Raw genomic sequence first — 18220 nt, forward strand, 5'->3', positions numbered from 1 at the left:
TCGCAGTTCCACATGAACCAGACCATAGAACTGCCAGTTTTCTTTCCTAATACAGAAAATGTCGCTGAGAGATCCCTACACACATTAGATGTCAAAAGGGCTCTTATGTACTATATAGACAGAACAAAGGACTTCAGAAAATCAAAACAGCATTTTGTTGCATTTTCCCCACAACACAAAGGCAACCCCATTTCCAAAGCAGGGATAGCCTGGTGGATCGTTAAGTGTATACAAATTTGCTATGCTAAGGCTAAACGCACACTAACCATTCCACCGAGAGCACACTCCACACGTAAATTAGGAGCGTCCATGGCTTTCCTGGGGAATATTCCTTTAGAAGAGATATGTAAGGCCGCCACATGGTCCACCACACATACATTTACGAAACACTACTGCGTAGATGTGCATTCTAAACAGCAAGCAGCTGTAGGACAGGCTGTTCTCAACTTTTTCAGACTGCTGCAGCTGGCACGGGCAGCCGCAGATAACGGGAGGGACTGCTATGTAATCTATGCACAGATATGAATTCAGCAGCCCACCTGCCTCGAACCGAATATGCTACTTACCAGTATGCATCTGTTCTTGGCATGTAGGGCTGCTGACATTCATATCGCCCACCCTCCTCCCCGGCGCCTGTAGCAGCTGTAGCATTCAGAATTACTATGTAGCATGGACATCACTCACTGTATTACACTCCATCTCTGCCACAATGGCAAAAAACAATCTGAGGATGGAGAGGATGCCCATGCGCACTGTAGTCCAGGGGAGGAGCCACCAATATGAATGTCAGCAGCCCTACATGCCAAGAACAGATGCATACTGGTAAGTAGCATATTCATAATAGAGCGTGGCTGTGGAGCAGATTGATTACCTGCCATAGACAGGCCGATATTGTGGAAGACTTGTGCTCAGAGAATCTCCCTGGCTCCACTGCTTTTGCGAAGACGGAGCTTCCCGCATGTCTAGGAGTCCCGGAAGTAGCCATATTTCTATATTTTTAGTGTGTCTGTGTTCTGACATGCACCTGTGGCTTACGTTCTGTGGGAAGCACAAAGCATCAGGTGCATGTCCGAATTCTCCAACATCTACGAGCTATTGTGAACGATAGCTCTTATCCAGTAGCAAGGTATTTCAAGCAAATATAGAACAATGATTTTCAATCCTTGAGATATTTTGTAGTAACAGTGATTCCTAACCCTCACAGAGGAGGTGATAGAGATAAGATGTTGAGACGGATGGAATCAAGAATGATACTCTAACTAGACAGTAAATTTCCCAACGGTTTGAATAATGCAGAAGATTTAGATCCCTTCCTATAATGGTCAGGATGAGTATCACACTGATATAATCACTCTGGCACTAGTCATCTATTAAGGCATGGTTGGTATTCCATCTAGGATCAGTTAGGGCTCCCTGTAGCCTGTACATTTTTAAATTATTTTTCACTTTCCCAGGATGGTTTTTTATCATTAAGTTTAGCACTTGCACTTTATATATTAATAATTTTTTGGTGCGATACCAGACTCTGGTTAAGTCTAGCACACAATACTTTATTAGCGACAGCTGGGCAAAAGAATGTTATATTGTATGGTAGAGCTACAGTGAGTTTAAATAAGATATCAGTGTTGTAGTTAAGAATTTATTCTTATGAGATCTAGGATCTCAGGGTGTTGTAATTGGACACATTCAGTTATATATGTATTGTTCTATCTTTTGAGCCGATCAGCTTTTTTGCACAAGTCAATGTTTACATGTTTGTGCGGTACTTGCACTTATTTATTAAAACCATTTATGCAGTAAGAAAATCTGGTAAGAATTTTGAAGGCACTTACCTCTTGGATAGGGAAAAGTATAGAGCTATTTTATCATTATACTGTAGTTCATGTTAACATAGTATTTTGCGACATTTGCAAATGCTCAGTTTTTGCATTTAAGCATGCATCGCCATTTATTCATGCTTGGTGTTGCACAGTAGTTATATGTTGACTCTAGTGTGGAGGAGCAAGATGTATAAAACACCTTATGAAACTGACCTCCACAGAACTGGTCCGTAACTAGTAATTTAAATACTACAACATTGTAGTATCAATGAAAGTAGCCACATACCAACTTCTGTGCACCACAGCTATTTCTACTTCTTAATTGATTAATTTATTCGGAGGCTGCTAATAATTTATTAAATTTTCTCTGGCAATCTTTTCGCGTATTATATGTACAAAGTGAAAGATAAATATTCATTTTAGAAAACAGACTATCCAGAATCAACACATTCAAATGTATAGTATTTTTTCTATGTTATTTAATCACGTGGTTAGCACTATGCGTATTTAAAAATGTCACGTTTTACCTGGCTATCTATGAGCAAGGACGTTCCAGACCGAAACACGTCAGATTTTGAAACTCTAAATAAACAGTGCCTAATTCGGAGAAATCTTGTGGTCTCTGTTCACCACTTGTATTGCGGAAGTGCGGAGATTTCTAGCTTTTGATGTGTGTGTGTGTGTGTGTGTGTGTATATATATGTATGTTTGAGGCATATGGGCTGCAGATGGTACATTATGAATAGATCGCCATCTGGTGTTCGGCTCGGATGATTGCACTTGTTTTTCTCTTGGAGAGTCTTTTGTAGCTTGGTGACTCCTCCTTTGGTTGCTAGTGCTCATGGGCATCAGCTCCATCCTTAGATTGTTTTTTTCCGCCATCTGGTTCGGATGGGGATTTAAGCGCTCCAAATCGACTTCGGAAAGAAGTGACTTTTCGGCGCGTATTCCCTTTCCAATTCGACGGTATTGTTATCGAACGCGATTTTAATTTCCATTCCGACGCGTTTCGATTCCAACATCAAAGAAAAACTTTGATCTACGTCGACTAACAGGAGGCCTTTCTCAACGTGGTCAAGCCCGGAGTCCATGGAAAGGACTCCATTTAAGAAATGTCCAACGTGTGGTGCTAAGTTCCCACACAAGGACTTACACGAGGTGTGCAACCTCTGCCTGTTGCCTGAACACGAATCCAGGAACTGCGAAGCCTGCGCAGCATTTTCTTCCAAGTCGACGATTAGAAACCGTCGAACTCGAAGACACGAGGTTTCCAGAATGCAGTCGGAGGTGATCCCGGGCTGTTCGAAGACCAGAACCTCGGAAGAAGAGTATCATGAACAGTCGGGGTCGGTAGGGGACGAGTCGGAGGTCGAAGAATTCGACGTTCAACAAACCGTGAGTGACGACGTCCCCTTACCAAAAAACCGACCCCGTGCGGTAACGACCCCGCCTTCGAGCCCGGTTAAACCGCAGAAAAGTTTCCGACGCCCAGCAACGAAACTGAAACCGAAACTCTGCCTCCGACCATGTCGGATCTGAGAAACGGTCGACATCGACACCGAAGCTTCATGCAAAGGAAAGCTCGGGATCGAAACATTCCATGTCGAAACCTGCTTAGACGTCAGACTCACTCGGCACCGAAAAAATCAGACTCTAGCAAATCCTCGGTGCTGAAGACACCGAGCATTGACGATCTGAAGCAGAGGCACCTATCGGAACCAAAAGCTTCGGTACCGACACAGGAGCAACAAACAGATCCGAAACAAAAGATTTTGTTTATCGATCCACAAACTGGCAAAGTGGTAACGAAGAAGAGGAAGAATGAACAGCTAGAGGATAAAGCTCTTCCTTCTAAGAAGAGAACAATGGGGACAAATACAACTCCTCCTCGACCTAGAGTCACACCCTCTTCTCCTATTACTCACACTATGCCAACTATTCCTCTACCTTCTACACCAAGACCATCTACACCTCACACAGATGTAGACAGTGACATAGGGAAGGGGGAACCTCATGGGGACGATGAATCTATCCCAGATGAGGAAGACCCATGGGAGCATTATGAAGCAGGGTCAGATGAGGACAACGACCCACAGTTATATCCCTCAAAACCCTCACCACCTAATGATAACACAGGTTTTGTACAGCTCATTAATATGGCAGCAAAATATCATAAGGTAGACCTACAAACAGAACCTCAAGTAGAGGATTTCCTTTTAGAGACACTACCTACTGCACAAAGAACATCAGGTACTCTACCTATGCTGAAGGATCTTCTCAGCCACACAACAGACCTATTTAAAGACCCAGTGAGGGCTAGGGTGTTAAACCCAAGAATTGATAAAAAATATAAGGCCGCTCCAAAGGACCCAATATGTTCGAGGCATGTGGGCTGCTGAATTCATATCTGTGCATAGATTGCCGCCTAGTGTTGGGTCCGGATGATTGCACATTGTTGTCCTGGAAGAGTCTTCGAAGTATCACGAGATAGGTGGCTCCTCCCCTGGACTACAGTGCGCATGGGCATCGACTCCATCCCCAGATTGTTTTTTTCCGCCATTGGGTTCGGATGTGTTTCGGCTCCCTCTGTCGGAATCGATAGTTGTTTAACTTTCTTTACTTGAGACCAAAAGGTCTTTAGGACTCGCGTCGGTATTGTCTATCGTTCGGGTTGGTTGTTCCTCGGCTCCGAACATCTGCTGCCCTTCCGCGTGCTGTCGGCGCGGACGGGCCTACACGACGCTCCAGACTACTTCATCATGGAACGAAGTCCATTTAAGAGGTGCCCAGTGTGTGCCTCAAAATATCCGCACATCGACGTGCACCCAGTGTGCAACAAGTGCTTGTCGCCGGACCACGACGAGGCCAAGTGTATGGCCTGCTCCAAGTTCCGGTCGAAGAAGACTCTCAAGCTACGCCGGGCCGCTAGACTGCAGGCCCAGAGCCCGGCACCCCCTCCAGCGAACATCTTCGAGGAGGATGTTCAAGACGACACCATCCAGAATGTCTCGGACTATGACCCGGCGTCAGAGATCGAAGAAAGCTACGACACGGAAGATGAGGAGTTCGAGGAAGTCATCGAGGAGGTAGGGGACGACGACTGGGCCATTGCCACCGTAGAGGATAGCTCGGAGGAGGAGCTTCCTCACACTAACTCCGAGGCCAGCCACCATTATGAGGCCCAGGTCTAGGGATCGCCTTCGGACCTTACCCAAGACCTCGATACCCGTCCCACGGCTCCGCCTTCCGGCCCAGTCACGGACATTGGTGCGGCACCACTCCCGGTGCAAAAACTGAAAGTGAAACCATCAGTGTCGACACCACCAGTATCGAAACCGAAAGTGCAAGTCGCACTGGTTGGATCTAAGACTTCGGAGGCCTCGGTGCCGAAGAAATCCAAGATGGCCGTCGAGCTCAAGAGCCACGCCAAAATGGCCGACCCGAAGACTACGGTGGCGAAGACGCCCGACGCGGCTGCGTCGGCGCCGAAGTTGGTCGACGCTCTGAAGAGTCGAGTCGACGCCAAGAAGGTCGATGACCATAAGAAGGCCCCGAAGAAGCGCCAGGACGACCCCAAGGCTCTGGCTGCACCGCTTGACCCCAAGGCTCTGGCTGCACCGCTCCCATCTGACAAGGCGAAGGGGGGAGCTGCGTCGGCTCCGAAGACTGCGGCCTTGGTCGCCGACCCAAATTCGGCTTCGGAGGACTCTCGAGCTGATCCGTCCCTCTGCCTCGTTTACCAAGAAGGTCACAGACTCCCTTCAGCGTATTCGGGAGGGGGCAGCGGCAGTCGACCCTAAGGACACTGTCGCCCAAGCCTCTGCAGAAACCGGCGAAGGCGCAGACGCCAATTCTTTTCACGCTGCCGCCAAGGACGGCGCCGAAGGCTTTCGCAGCGAAACCTGGGGCCGGAGTGCCCTTGAAGTTGGCTTCGACTCCAAAGGCATCGTCGGTGGTTCCAAACCCACGACACCAACCACTGGCGGAGGAGGAGCGTCGAGAGGTGGTCATCGACGCCAACACAGGCAAGCTATCTCTCCTTAAACGGAAAACAAGACACAAGCAGGATTCAAAGTGCCTGCTATCAAAGCTTTTCTGGAAGGACTCAAACGGGTCATTCCACCACGGACCCCACCAGCTCCAGAATGGAACCTCAATGTGGTTCTTACAAAACTAATGGGTCCTCCCTTCGAGCCACTACACTCTTGCGAACTTCAGTTCTTGACTTGGAAAGTGGCCTTCTTAGTAGCAATTACATCGCTACGTAGGGTTAGTGAGCTGCAAGCCCTCACAATCCAGGAGCCGTTCTTCCAGGTTCATGCTAACAGGGTAATACTCCGCACTAACCCTAAATTTCTACCCAAGGTTGTGTCTCAGTTCCACATAAACCAAACAATTGAGTTGCCGGTGTTTTTTCAAAATCCTGAGTCACTGGCGGAGCGGATGCTCCACCCCCTTGACGTCAAAAGGGCCCTGATGTATTACGTTGACAGGACCAAGGATTTTAGAAAAACTAAGCAGCTTTTCGTTGCCTTTGCGTCACACCACAAAGGTAACGCTATTTCCAAGGCTTGTATTGCTAGGTGGATCGTGAAATGTATTCAGATCTGTTATGCAAAAGCTAAACGCACTCTTACACCAAGAGCCCACTCCACCAGAAAGTTGGGGGCCTCGATGGCCTTCCTTGGAAACATTTCCTTAGAGGACATATGTAGAGCAGCCACATGGTCTACCACACATACCTTTACTCAACATTACTGTGTAGACGTGCACTCCAAGCAGCAGGCAGCTGTAGGGCAGGCTGTTCTCAAGACACTTTTCCAAACTGCTGCAGCTGGCACGGGCGGCCGCCGCTAATGGAGGGACTGCTATGTATTCTATGCACAGATATGAATTCAGCAGCCCACATGCCTCGAACTGCAAATGCTACTTACCAGTATGCATCTGTTCTTGGCATGTAGGGCTGCTGACATTCATATCGCCCGCCCTCCTCCATGGCGCCTGTAGCAGCTGCGGTATTTACATACATTTCATAGCATGGTCATCACTCACAAAGTTCACTCCATCTCGGCCACAATGGCTAAAAACAATCTGGGGATGGAGTCGATGCCCATGCGCACTGTTGTCCAGGGGAGGAGCCACCTATCTCGTGATACTCCGAAGACTCTTCCAGGACAACAATGTGCAATCATCCGGACCCAACACTAGGCGGCGATCTATGCACATATATGAATGTCAGCAGCCCTACATGCCAAGAACAGATGCATACTGGTAAGTAGCATTTGCATTATTAAGGGTCAGGTACCTCTGGACTCGCTTGTAGTTTCCAATGCTCGCAAAAGAGCAAACTCATTATCTACGGGAGAAGCCCCTCCACCTGATAGAGTCAAAATTAATAGATGCATCAGGGAAAAGAGTAGCATCACAAGCGGCAAACAGCTGGCGCATAGTCAATACACAAGCGCTACTTGCACGCTATGATAGGGCGCATTATGATGAGTTAGAAAAGCTCATCACACATCTCCCTAAAGAACATCAGAAAAGGGCAGATCAGCTTATACAGGAAGGAAAGATAATAACTAACACTTCCAGTAAATGCGCCCTGGACGCAGCAGACACTGTAGCAAGATCCATCAACACCAGTATCATGATAGGAAGACATGCATGGCTTAGAGTCTCAGGGTTCAAACAAGAAGTACAAACATGTTTATTGAACCAACCTTTTGATCAGAAGACACTTTTCGGCTATGGCACAGATCAGACTTTAGAAAAGATGAAAAAGGACACAAACGGCTAAGTCAATGGGAGCATTACAACAGCCAACACAAAGGTGTTCCTTTCGTAGATCCACCTATAGAGGGGGCTCAAAGTACAGGAACAAGTCCGCAATCTACCTCTTTTACACCAACATCACCCAGAGGTAATTCAAGAGGCTGTTACAGAGGTAACAACAAGGGTAGAGGTCGCGGAAATAATAACAACCGCAACTCCCCAACACCAAAACAGTGACTTAATACAACTCCCCCCAGACCACATAACACCGGTCGGGGACGTCTATCACAGTTCCTACCTGTCTGGGAAAACATCACATCAGACAAGTGGGTGAGACAAATTATCCAACATGGTTATTGCCTAGAACCCACAGCTACCCCACCAAACATCCCCCCAAACAGTGTCCAATGAGTCAAGACCATATAACATTGTTAAAAGAAGTACTATCACTGCTACAAAAACATGCCATAGAGAAGGTTCCAAAACCTCAACAAGGGACAGGAGTATACTCTCTATACTTCCGTCTTTTTTGGGGATTAGGGTCTCTAAGACCAATCTTCGACCTCAGACCTCTCAATGCATACATAAATTCGGAACATTTCCACATGGTCACGCTCCAACAGGTACTCCCTTTACTGAAGAAAGGGGACTTTCTTTCTACACTGGATCTAAAAGACGCGTACTTTCACATCCCAATTCACAAAGCCCACAGGAAATACCTAAGGTTTGTAGTGGAAGGACAACATTATCAGTTCAAGGTCCTTCCGTTTGGGGTCACAACGGCACCAAGAGTGTTCACAAAATGCCTAGCAGTGGTTGCAGCACACCTAAGAAGACAACAAATACATGTCTTCCCTTACTTGGACGACTGGTTAATAAAGGCCAAGTCACAAGAAGAATGCCTTCACAACACCCAGAAGACCATTCAATCACTGCACCACCTAGGGTTTACAGTGAACTACAAGAAATCCCACCTACAACCAAACGAGATTCAACAATACCTGGGGGCTACTATAGACACAGAAAGAGCCAAAGCATACCCCAATCCAATCAGGATACAAACAATGGTCAAGTTGATACAAAGATTTCAACCACAACACTCACTACCAGCACAAGTGTTTATGCAGCTGTTAGGCATGATGTCCTCCTGCATACTACTAATACCACATGCCAGACTACAGATGCGTCCACTACAGGAGTGTCTAGCGACACAGTGGAATCAGGCTCAAGGTCAGATTACAGATCTGGTGTTGGTAGACGACCGTACGCATCGCTCTCTGAAGTGGTGGAACACAACAAACATTTCCAAGGGACGGTCGTTCCTAGAACCGATTCCACAACTGATACTGACAGCAGACGTATCGCTCTCTGGATGGGGAGCGCATATGGACAAATACACAGTGCAGGGGAAATGGAGTGTGCAGCAAAAGAAACTGCACATCAACTACTAGCAGTATTTCTAGCATTGAAAGCTTTCCAAATGCAAATAACCAACAAGGCAGTCCTGATCAGAACAGACAACGTGACTGCAATGTATTGCATTCAAAAACAGGGGGGGACACACTCTCTCCAACTATCCAGACTAGCACCGGACATTTGGAGATGGGCCATTCCTCAAAAGATCTATCTGTTAGCAGAACACCTACCAGGAGTTCAAAATCAGATAGCGGACATCCTAAGCAGAGAGTCAGAACAAATACACAAATGGGAACTGCACGACCAGATACTGCAGCCATTCTTCCAAAGATGGGGGCAACCAGAGATAGATCTGTTTGCCAATCATCAGAACGCAAAATGCCATAACTTCGCATCCAGGTACCCACACCACCGGTCCCAGGGCAATGCACTATGGATAAATTGGTCCAACAAATTTGATTACGCTTTTCTCCCTCTCCCACTAATTCCATTAGTGGTTCGGAAACTGCAACAGCACTCAATGACAATGATACTAGTAGCACCCATGTGGGCAAGACAGCCGTGGTTCACCATGCTACTGCAACTATCACAGGTGCCACTTCAAAAGCTAAGATTATTACCCATGCACTTTACACAGAACCATGGAGAAATAATGCACCCAGATCCCAAACAATTGAACCTAGCGATCTGGCTCCTGAGGTCATAGAATTTGGATACTTAGATTTACCTCCAAACTGTATGGAAATCATTAAACAAGCAAGACGTCCTACCACCAGAGCATGCTATGCAGCAAAATGGAAAAGGTTTGCTGTACACTGTAATAGTAATCACATCAACCCTCTGGACGCATCCACTAAACAGATTATTTGCTATTTACTACACTTGCAGCAATGTAACTTAGCATATACCTCTATCAGAGTTCATCTCGCAGCTATAGCGGCGTACCTACAAAACAGACAACATCTTTCCCTGTTTAAAGTACCAGCAATTAAAGCCTTCATGGAAGGACTCAAAAGAGTCATTCCACCAAGACTACCACCTTCCCCAGTCTGGAATCTCAACATAGCACTTACCAGACTAATGGGACCACCCTTTGAACCTATGCATAGGTGTCAAATACAATTCCTCACATGGAGGGTGGCCTTCCTCATAGCTATCACTCCACTCAGAAGAGTAAGTCAGTTGCAAGCGTTTACAATTCAAGAACCATTCATGCAGTTACACCAAAACAAAGTGGTTCTTAGAACAAACCCAAAACTCTTGCCAAAAGTAATTTCAGCATTCCACATCAATCAGTCAGTGGAACTACCGGTCTTCTTTCCAAAACCACAAACAGTAGCGGAAAGGGCCCTTCATACATTGGATGTCAGAAGGGCACTATTGTATTATATAGAAAGAACACAAACTTTCAGAAAGACAAAACAGCTATTTGTAGCGTTTTCTCCTACACATAAGGGAAATCCAATCTCTAAAGCAGGCATTGCCAGATGGATTGTAAAATGTATACAAATATGCTACTTAAAAGCAAAGAGGACATTAACTGTTCCTCCTAGAGCTCACTCTACACGTAAACTAGGAGCATCTATGGCATTCTTGGGAAACATTCCATTAGATGACATATGCAAAGCAGCTACCTGGGTTACACCGCATACCTTCACAAAGCACTATTGTGTAGATGTGCACACAACAAGCTAGAGTGGGACAAGCTGTATTAAAGACTTTATTTCAGACTGTTGCAACAGACACGGGCGACCACTGCTAGGGAGAGAACTGCTGTATTGTCTATTCATAATGTACCAACTGCAGCCCATATGCCTCGAACGGAATATGCTACTTACCAGTATGCATCTATCTTGGCATAGAGGGCTGCAGAGTGGTACATGCCCTCCCAGCCTCCCCGGAAACCCGTGTCTGTTCCAACAATATCTTATTTAGATACACTTACTATTTGCATGTCTATCTGTATTTGATCATACTACTCCATCTAACCCTACTATGGCAAAACAATCTAAGGATGGAACCGATGCCCATGCGAACTAGCAACCAAAGGAGGAGTCACCAAGCTACAAAAGACTCTCCGAGAAAAACAAATGCAATCATCCGAGCCCAACACCAGATGGCGATCTATTCATAATGTACCACTCTGCAGCCCTCTATGCCAAGAACAGATGCATACTGGTAAGTAGCATATTCCATGTGTGTATGTGTGTATGTGTATATGTGTATATGTATATATATGTATATGTATGTGTATGTATATATATATATATACTATTTATTCCTAATATGGAATGGCCCACCATAGTTTCAATCAGTACAACCTAAAATTAGTAATAACGTCCAACTGTCATTCACCTGTACCTCAAGCAAGAAAGAAATTGATTTCTTAGATACAAAGGTCTATATTGAAGATCAGATGCATTCCACATTGTTCCGCAAAAAGACTGACCCGACCAGTATACTTCACAGGACAAGGTTCCATCCTCAAAGCCTGATCGCCAGTATCCCGTATGGAGAATTCACTTGCATGAAGTGAAACTGTTCAAAAGAGAACGATGCAGAGTACAAAATTCAAGAGTCTACGAATAGACTAAGTGCAAGAGGATACAATGAGAGAATTCTACAGAAGAGCAAGAAAAGAATTGATAAGAAAAAAAGAGCCGAAATATTGACATTAAAAAACAAAGCACAAGATAAAACAAGACTTACCACGCTTTGTAACAACTTACAGCAAGGAAAGTGGTCTAATTCTAACCAAAATCAAAAAATATTGGCATTTGATCGCTGTGGACCCAGATATAGGAAAATCATTAGGAAAAGACCAATGATGACATACAGAAGAACAAGATCACTTAAAGATAATTTGATATCAAGCACTTCAAAGGAAAAGAAAAAGAGAACAAGAGAATTGGCTAAGTAACCAACGTACAGGATTCGAAGATGCAATACATTTAGGGCGTGTAAAATCGGAAAGAATAAAAGCTCCATCAATGAACGTAATGGTAATAATTTCAAAATTGAACAGAGAATTCAATGCACATCAACGCATGTAGTTTATATAAATGAGTGTAAATGTGGGATACAGTACATCGGAAGCACTGTGTGCATGTTAAATAAGCGAATCCTTGAACATATCAAAGCTGTTGAGAACAAGGCCATGTCATATGCTACAGCCAAGCACATGGCAGTTTGTAAAAAAAAAGTGATAGGAGATCAAGGAGTTATTATGGGATTCATATGGTAGAACAAAATGAGCGTGGAGGAAATAGAATGAAAACGTTTGACAAGTGGAATCGCGGTTCATCATCCGACTCAAAACAAAGACCCCAAGAGGGATGAACAAAGACTAAGAACTGTACCTACACTTGGACTAATGGAACAGTGCTAATTATGATGAAGGTTGTAAACCCATAAAGAGTCACCTTAAGCAGCCATGGGGCAAAGATCTATTGTCCAATGCCAGGGTACTATACCCGGTAACGTAGACACCAAAAAAACTGCACTTTTATAAATGCAAATTAGATATGAGAACATAATGTTTGAGGCATATGAGCTGCAGATTGTACACTTAGCATTAGATCGCCATCTGGTGTTGGGCTCAGATGATTGCATGTTGTTGTCGTCTTGGAAGTCTTTTGTAGTCACGAGATAGGTGACTCCTCCCTTTGACGATAGTGCGCATGGGCATCGACTTCATCCTTGGATTGTTTTTTTTCCGCCACTGGGTTCGAATGAAACTTTTCCGCTCCGCTTTGAAATCTACTTTTCAAGTACTTAGACGCGTAAAAACTTATTCAAACTACTTTCGATATTGACCAACGTCGTCTTAACTCCATCAGCTCGATTCCGGTCATCGGCGCGGGGCGTTGGGGCATCTTTTGAATGGCGTCCTTTCCATGAGGTGTAGGCCTCACTGTGGATAGGCCCAAGTGTGGAGCAAAGTTTCCACACAGTGACCATCATGAGGTCTGTAACCTGTGCTTATCGCCAGAACACTACTAATCCAGCTGTACAGCCTGCGTGTCCTTTCGATCCAAGAAGACCATTCGAAATCGGAGGGCCCGTCGACACGACATGCAGAGATCTGCTCTAGAACCGGTGGATATCTTCGATGAAGTTCCGCTCATTCCCAAAGAAGATTCAGACTATCTTCAAATCGTATCCGAGGTAGACAACTTCGATGACTCCATACCATCGGGTCAGCGCGTGAGTACTACTGCCCCTGCCCCATACCCACCACCCAAATCGAAGGCAAAGGTCAAACCTCCGCCTCCAGGGCCCAGTCGCGACCGAAAGCACTTCTAAAGCCCCGCCATCGAGCCCGGCTCCGAAGAAAATAATCAAGCCTTCCGGTAGCTCCATACCAAGCAAGCCGCATGTGCCGATCCCACCAGCTCCCTCGGCACCGAAAGAAGTCCCCGCTCTGAAACCGTCTACTTTTACAGACAAAACTATGAAGCCAGCGTCTGACTCCTCGAGGCCGAGGAGACCAGCTTCCACTCCGTAGCCAATATCTTCGGTGCCGAAACCTACAAGGCCTGATTCAGATGTGCTCAAACCCTAAGACTCCAAAAACAATACCTTCGGTGCTGAAATCTACGCCAAAGGACGCAGTAACAATTCCTAAGGCTAAAGACCAGCAGCAACCAAGCCCGGAGCCGAAAAAATCGGCGCCGGCAAAGGTTCCACAAGGAGAAGACCTTTTCCAACCTGATCCTCTACAAAAGATCTACATTGACACAAAGACAGGTCATGTATCCATTTTTTCTTAATACTGAACCACCTGAAAAAGAAAACCTGTCCGGTCTAAAGGCCATATCTATTTGGACCCCAGCTAGAGCTATGGTCAACAAAAATGTAGAACTCTTTGAAAGAGCAGTGGAGAAATATCGATAATTTGCTGAAAAAAGAAACAAAAATCTATAACAATAATTTGTCCAAAGACTGCAGGGATGCTCTCAATAACCTAGAAAAATGTGAGAACATAACAATAAAGCCTGGCGACAAGGGCGGGAGTATTGTGATTTTAGAAACTGAGGACTATAGAGAGAAAATGCTGTCACTATTTATTAGTGAAGGAACACTATAGACGATCTACACAAAGGGAGTGGGATAACTTACAGCTAAGCATAAAAAGAATATTGGACCTAGCACTGGAAGATGAAATCATCTGTACTGATGAATATGGATTCTTACTAAACACCAACCCAGTTATACGGGCAATCTACGGTCTGCCAAAAATGCACAAAAACCTGGAAAACCCCCCCATGAGACCCTTAGTTTCGAGTCTAAATTCCATGACTGAACCACTGAGTATCTACGTGGATAGATTTTTAAGGCCTCTGGTGTCAAAACAGAGATCATATATTAAAGATACCACTGAGATGATTAAAAAGGTAGAGGGTATAAAATTCAATAAAGAACAACAATGGTTGGTATCGCTAGATATCGAATCATTGTATACAAATATACCGCAATCTGCGACAGTAGAAACAATAAGAGAACTACTTAAAGATGAGAATGTGGATCTATCAGAGCACTCAGTTTTTTTAGTTGACCTAACAGAGATTATTCCTAAAAACAACATCTTCCTATTTGAGGAGGACCTGTATTGTCAAACACAGGGCACCAGCATGGGGGCTACCTGTGCGCCAAGCCTGGCCTGCCTCTATGTTGGTGCCTTTGAGGACAAGCATATTTACAATGAGGCCTGTCCATTTTATGAGAATATAGAAAACTACTCAAGGTTCATAGATATATTTTTCATCTGGAACGGAGAGAAGTGTGAACTATTGGAATTTATCGAGTGGTTAAACTGCGGGGATCCCAATTTGAGGTTCACCTCCACCATGAGCCAGGAGGAATGTGCCTTTTTAGACATCACAATCAAAAGTAAGGAAGGTGTCCTGATTGTGGATTTGTACGTTAAGCCCACGGATCGCAATACTATGCTCCACTATAACAGCGACCATCCGCGGTGTCAAAAGGATAACATCCCTTTTGGGCAATTTCTGCGGCTTCGCAGAAATTGTACCAATAGACAAGACTTTGAGATTCATGCTGAGAATTTAAAGATTAAATTGCAAAATAGAGGCTATCCCAAGGGCATCATTAAAAAAGCATACAAAAGAGCTAAATTCTATAACCGGGAGGCAATGTTTGAAAATAATAATAGAAAGAAAGAAGAAATGAACAAAATAGTGTTTGTCTCGAACTATTCACTGTTGAGCAATAAAATAAAAAACATAATAAACAGGAACTGTAGCTATTTACAAGACCCAAGCACAGGAATTATTGATAAACCTCTCTATTCATATAGAAGAAACAGAACAATCAAATTTGCTGGTGAAAACCTATAAGGAAAAATCAGAAAATAAACAAATGAGCATCACGACAGGTACCAGAGTAACAGGAACCTACCCATGTAGTTCCTGTGTGAATTGCAAACTAATAATGCCAAGCCAGAAAATCACCCTAAATGAGGGAACACATATCCCTAAAGAGATGTACAAAAGTAAAAGTAAAAATGTAATTTATTTGATAACATGTCCATGTGGCTTAGGATACATCGGTGAAACTGGCAGGGAAGTAAAGGTACGGCTGAATGAACATCGCTCAGCCATCAGAACTCAGAAGTGTAATGCCCCATTAACTGAACACTCGCTGCAGCATAACCATAAAGTAGACGACCTTAGATGGTGCGTAGTGGAAAAAATCACAATGTCAAGAAGAGGCGGCAATTGGGAGAAAAAACGCAAATTGAGAGAGCAATTCTTTATGTGTAAATTCAAAACACATACTGACGGCCTTAATAACCGGGAGGAATGGGAAAGGATATACCGTTAGAATCACGCATATGCAACACTGTGCTGATTTGCTTACAATAATAGTACTCAAAATATAAATAGATGAAAGAGTTAGGTTTCATTTGAATGGAAGGAAACACATTTGTTTAAGAATAAGCATAAGAAAGTTGTATTCTATTGATCATAAAGAGCGCCCATTATAATTATATCTATCATAAGGCACTCAAAGATGGCGCCCATGCTAGAGTATAGACAAACCCCCTCTAGATACCTCCTCTATGTTCATTAAAGAAAGGAGCCATGTGACCTAGATGAGGAAGGTGAGACGTTTGAGACCCACTTTAAAAAGAGACCGGGTAGGATAACGTGTCTCTTCGATAACCGGGATCTGGAAATACATCGGTGGAGGAGTCGAAAAACCGGCAACACGGTAAGAGGCTGATACGCGCATGGGGAACACCTATGTATTAGCAAACTATAAAGGTGGGTTAAACGTTAGTTATAGTCCAAAGCGGGATCGGAAAAAGTGAATGCCGTCAATAGATTTTATACCCAAACTACCACAGTATAATAACGTGGAATACTAGGAAGCTATAAGGGAGAGTTTTATAATTCAAAATATATTTAGAATTAGAGGCTTCAAAATGAGAGGGACTGTTAGTATGGGTTTATGCGAAACTCTGTAAGTAGCATGCTCCGTTTTTTTAAAAAAATGATCGAATCGGAGTACTAAGTAAACCTGCATCAGCTAAGCAGGTCGGTGAACAAGTAACTAAAAACGTAAGGCCCAAACAAGAATAAGGTAACGAGTATATGAATAGCCATTACGTAACACAACTATGGCTTTAGTAAGTACGAAGCGTGATAAGCGGTTTGTGGGCATTCAGCAAGAAATGAAGGCCAACATGCAGCGTGTACGCATAAAACTGCCTACAAAAGGGTAACATTAACGACTTAGAGTTTATTATAAACAGAGAAGGATCCTTGGATGGGTGTATATTATTATAGAAAATGTTTCACTCGTAGTTAGAAAATGTTTTTTAAACACATCTTAGAAGACACAAAGGGGATAACATTACAATATTCTCTCATAGAACCCCGAGCTAGGAAGGACAATTGAAGGAAGTCCATAGCATCACGGGAGTTTTGAGGGCCCAATCATTTCAGGAATGCAGATCCAACTCTAGAAGGTGAGCGCCATAAGGAATATTGAGTAGTGAAAAAAAGTCTCACTTATCTAGAAAGGGAATCGATTACAGTTCATTCATGCTCTGTTCTTATAGGTGGAATTGAAAAACTTTTTTAGAGAAACGGTGAACTGGAACCCATTACACCTGCAACACCACAAGATAAACAGGTAAGCAAGGTTACTAGGAGAGGAAAGGGGGCTAGAAAACAATGGGAGCATGTAACTAAAAAATATCATTCCCACTGTTTCAGATTAAACAATATCTAAAAATATCTAAAACTATTGAGACCACCACAGAGAAGTCTACACCGATGTAAAGACCTGATTATCCTAATTAAGGTGCGTAAATAAATAGTATACATAAATGAGAATAGTCTACTTACAAGGCAAGGAGGGAGAGTTTAAGATGTTTACTCCCCATTTCCCCACAGGGCAGAATTGAACATAAACTGCCAGCAAAATTGAGAAAAGTATATATATACTGCGAACAATGTAAAATGCCTGTTTAAATACAGAAGGTAGGATATAGAACAAACACAGTATGTTTAAACATTTAATTATCAGATTAATGTTTCTAAATTATATCCTCCTTTTTTATCGGTAGGGCGAGACTAGAACTAGCCGCCTTAGAAGTTCTTCAATCAAATATCCTAAGCAGAAAGGGATATTTTTAAAGGTATACAATCATGTGTGATTGAATGTTATCTAAAATGGAGGGAAATGAATGTATGAATGTGTGCCCATATACCCTAGTCCAATCTTTGACTTTTTTATAAAAATGGGGGGGGTCGACTCCAAGGGTCACCATAGTGTCATAAATGCAGAGTGGAACCACAAATAATGATAGACAAGTACAGAAAAGAGAAAGGATGCGATAAAAAAGACAAAAAAACGTTTAATGATACAATAAATGTATTCTTATATTGGCATTTTCTGTTCACAGATAGATGTGTACATCAAAACTGTCCTGAGGAAGGTGGGGCACACTGCCACAAACCACCGAAACGCGTCGACTACCCCGTAGGGGATGTATTGTTTTTGTACATTTTATAATTATGTGCTATTGCAATTGATGTCCTCAATAGTATGCTGATCTGTGTATTCTTGTACCCATAGATCTGAAAAAAACATTGAAATCTAGACATCATTGATTAGACTGACATTGTTTAACTTTGTGTAATGAATTCATGTTTTATATTGTATCAACCACCTTTTTA

General features: G+C 43.7%; 1 protein-coding gene across 7 annotated transcripts in view; it reads left to right on the top strand.

Moving 5' to 3' along the window:
- Nucleotides 1-18220, top strand: part of PPP6R3 (protein phosphatase 6 regulatory subunit 3) — a 1665951-nt gene that overhangs the window by 44032 nt on the left and 1603699 nt on the right. Inside the window, exons 1-4 of one of the 7 annotated variants that reach the window (XM_086957828.1) lie at nucleotides 16908-17004; nucleotides 17098-17171; nucleotides 17255-17342; nucleotides 17435-17521. The exons of 5 other annotated variants lie outside the window; for them this stretch is intronic. The gene's annotated coding sequence lies outside the window, so the exon portion shown is untranslated. Of the gene's footprint in view, nucleotides 1-16907; nucleotides 17005-17097; nucleotides 17172-17254; nucleotides 17343-17434; nucleotides 17522-18220 lie in introns of those variants that run through there. One more of the 7 variants, XM_086957835.1, reaches the window with a different exon arrangement.

The sequence above is a fragment of the Lissotriton vulgaris genome, chromosome 2_1 (genome assembly GCF_964263255.1).
Source record: "Lissotriton vulgaris chromosome 2_1, aLisVul1.2, whole genome shotgun sequence".
Taxonomy (NCBI): domain Eukaryota; kingdom Metazoa; phylum Chordata; class Amphibia; order Caudata; family Salamandridae; genus Lissotriton; species Lissotriton vulgaris.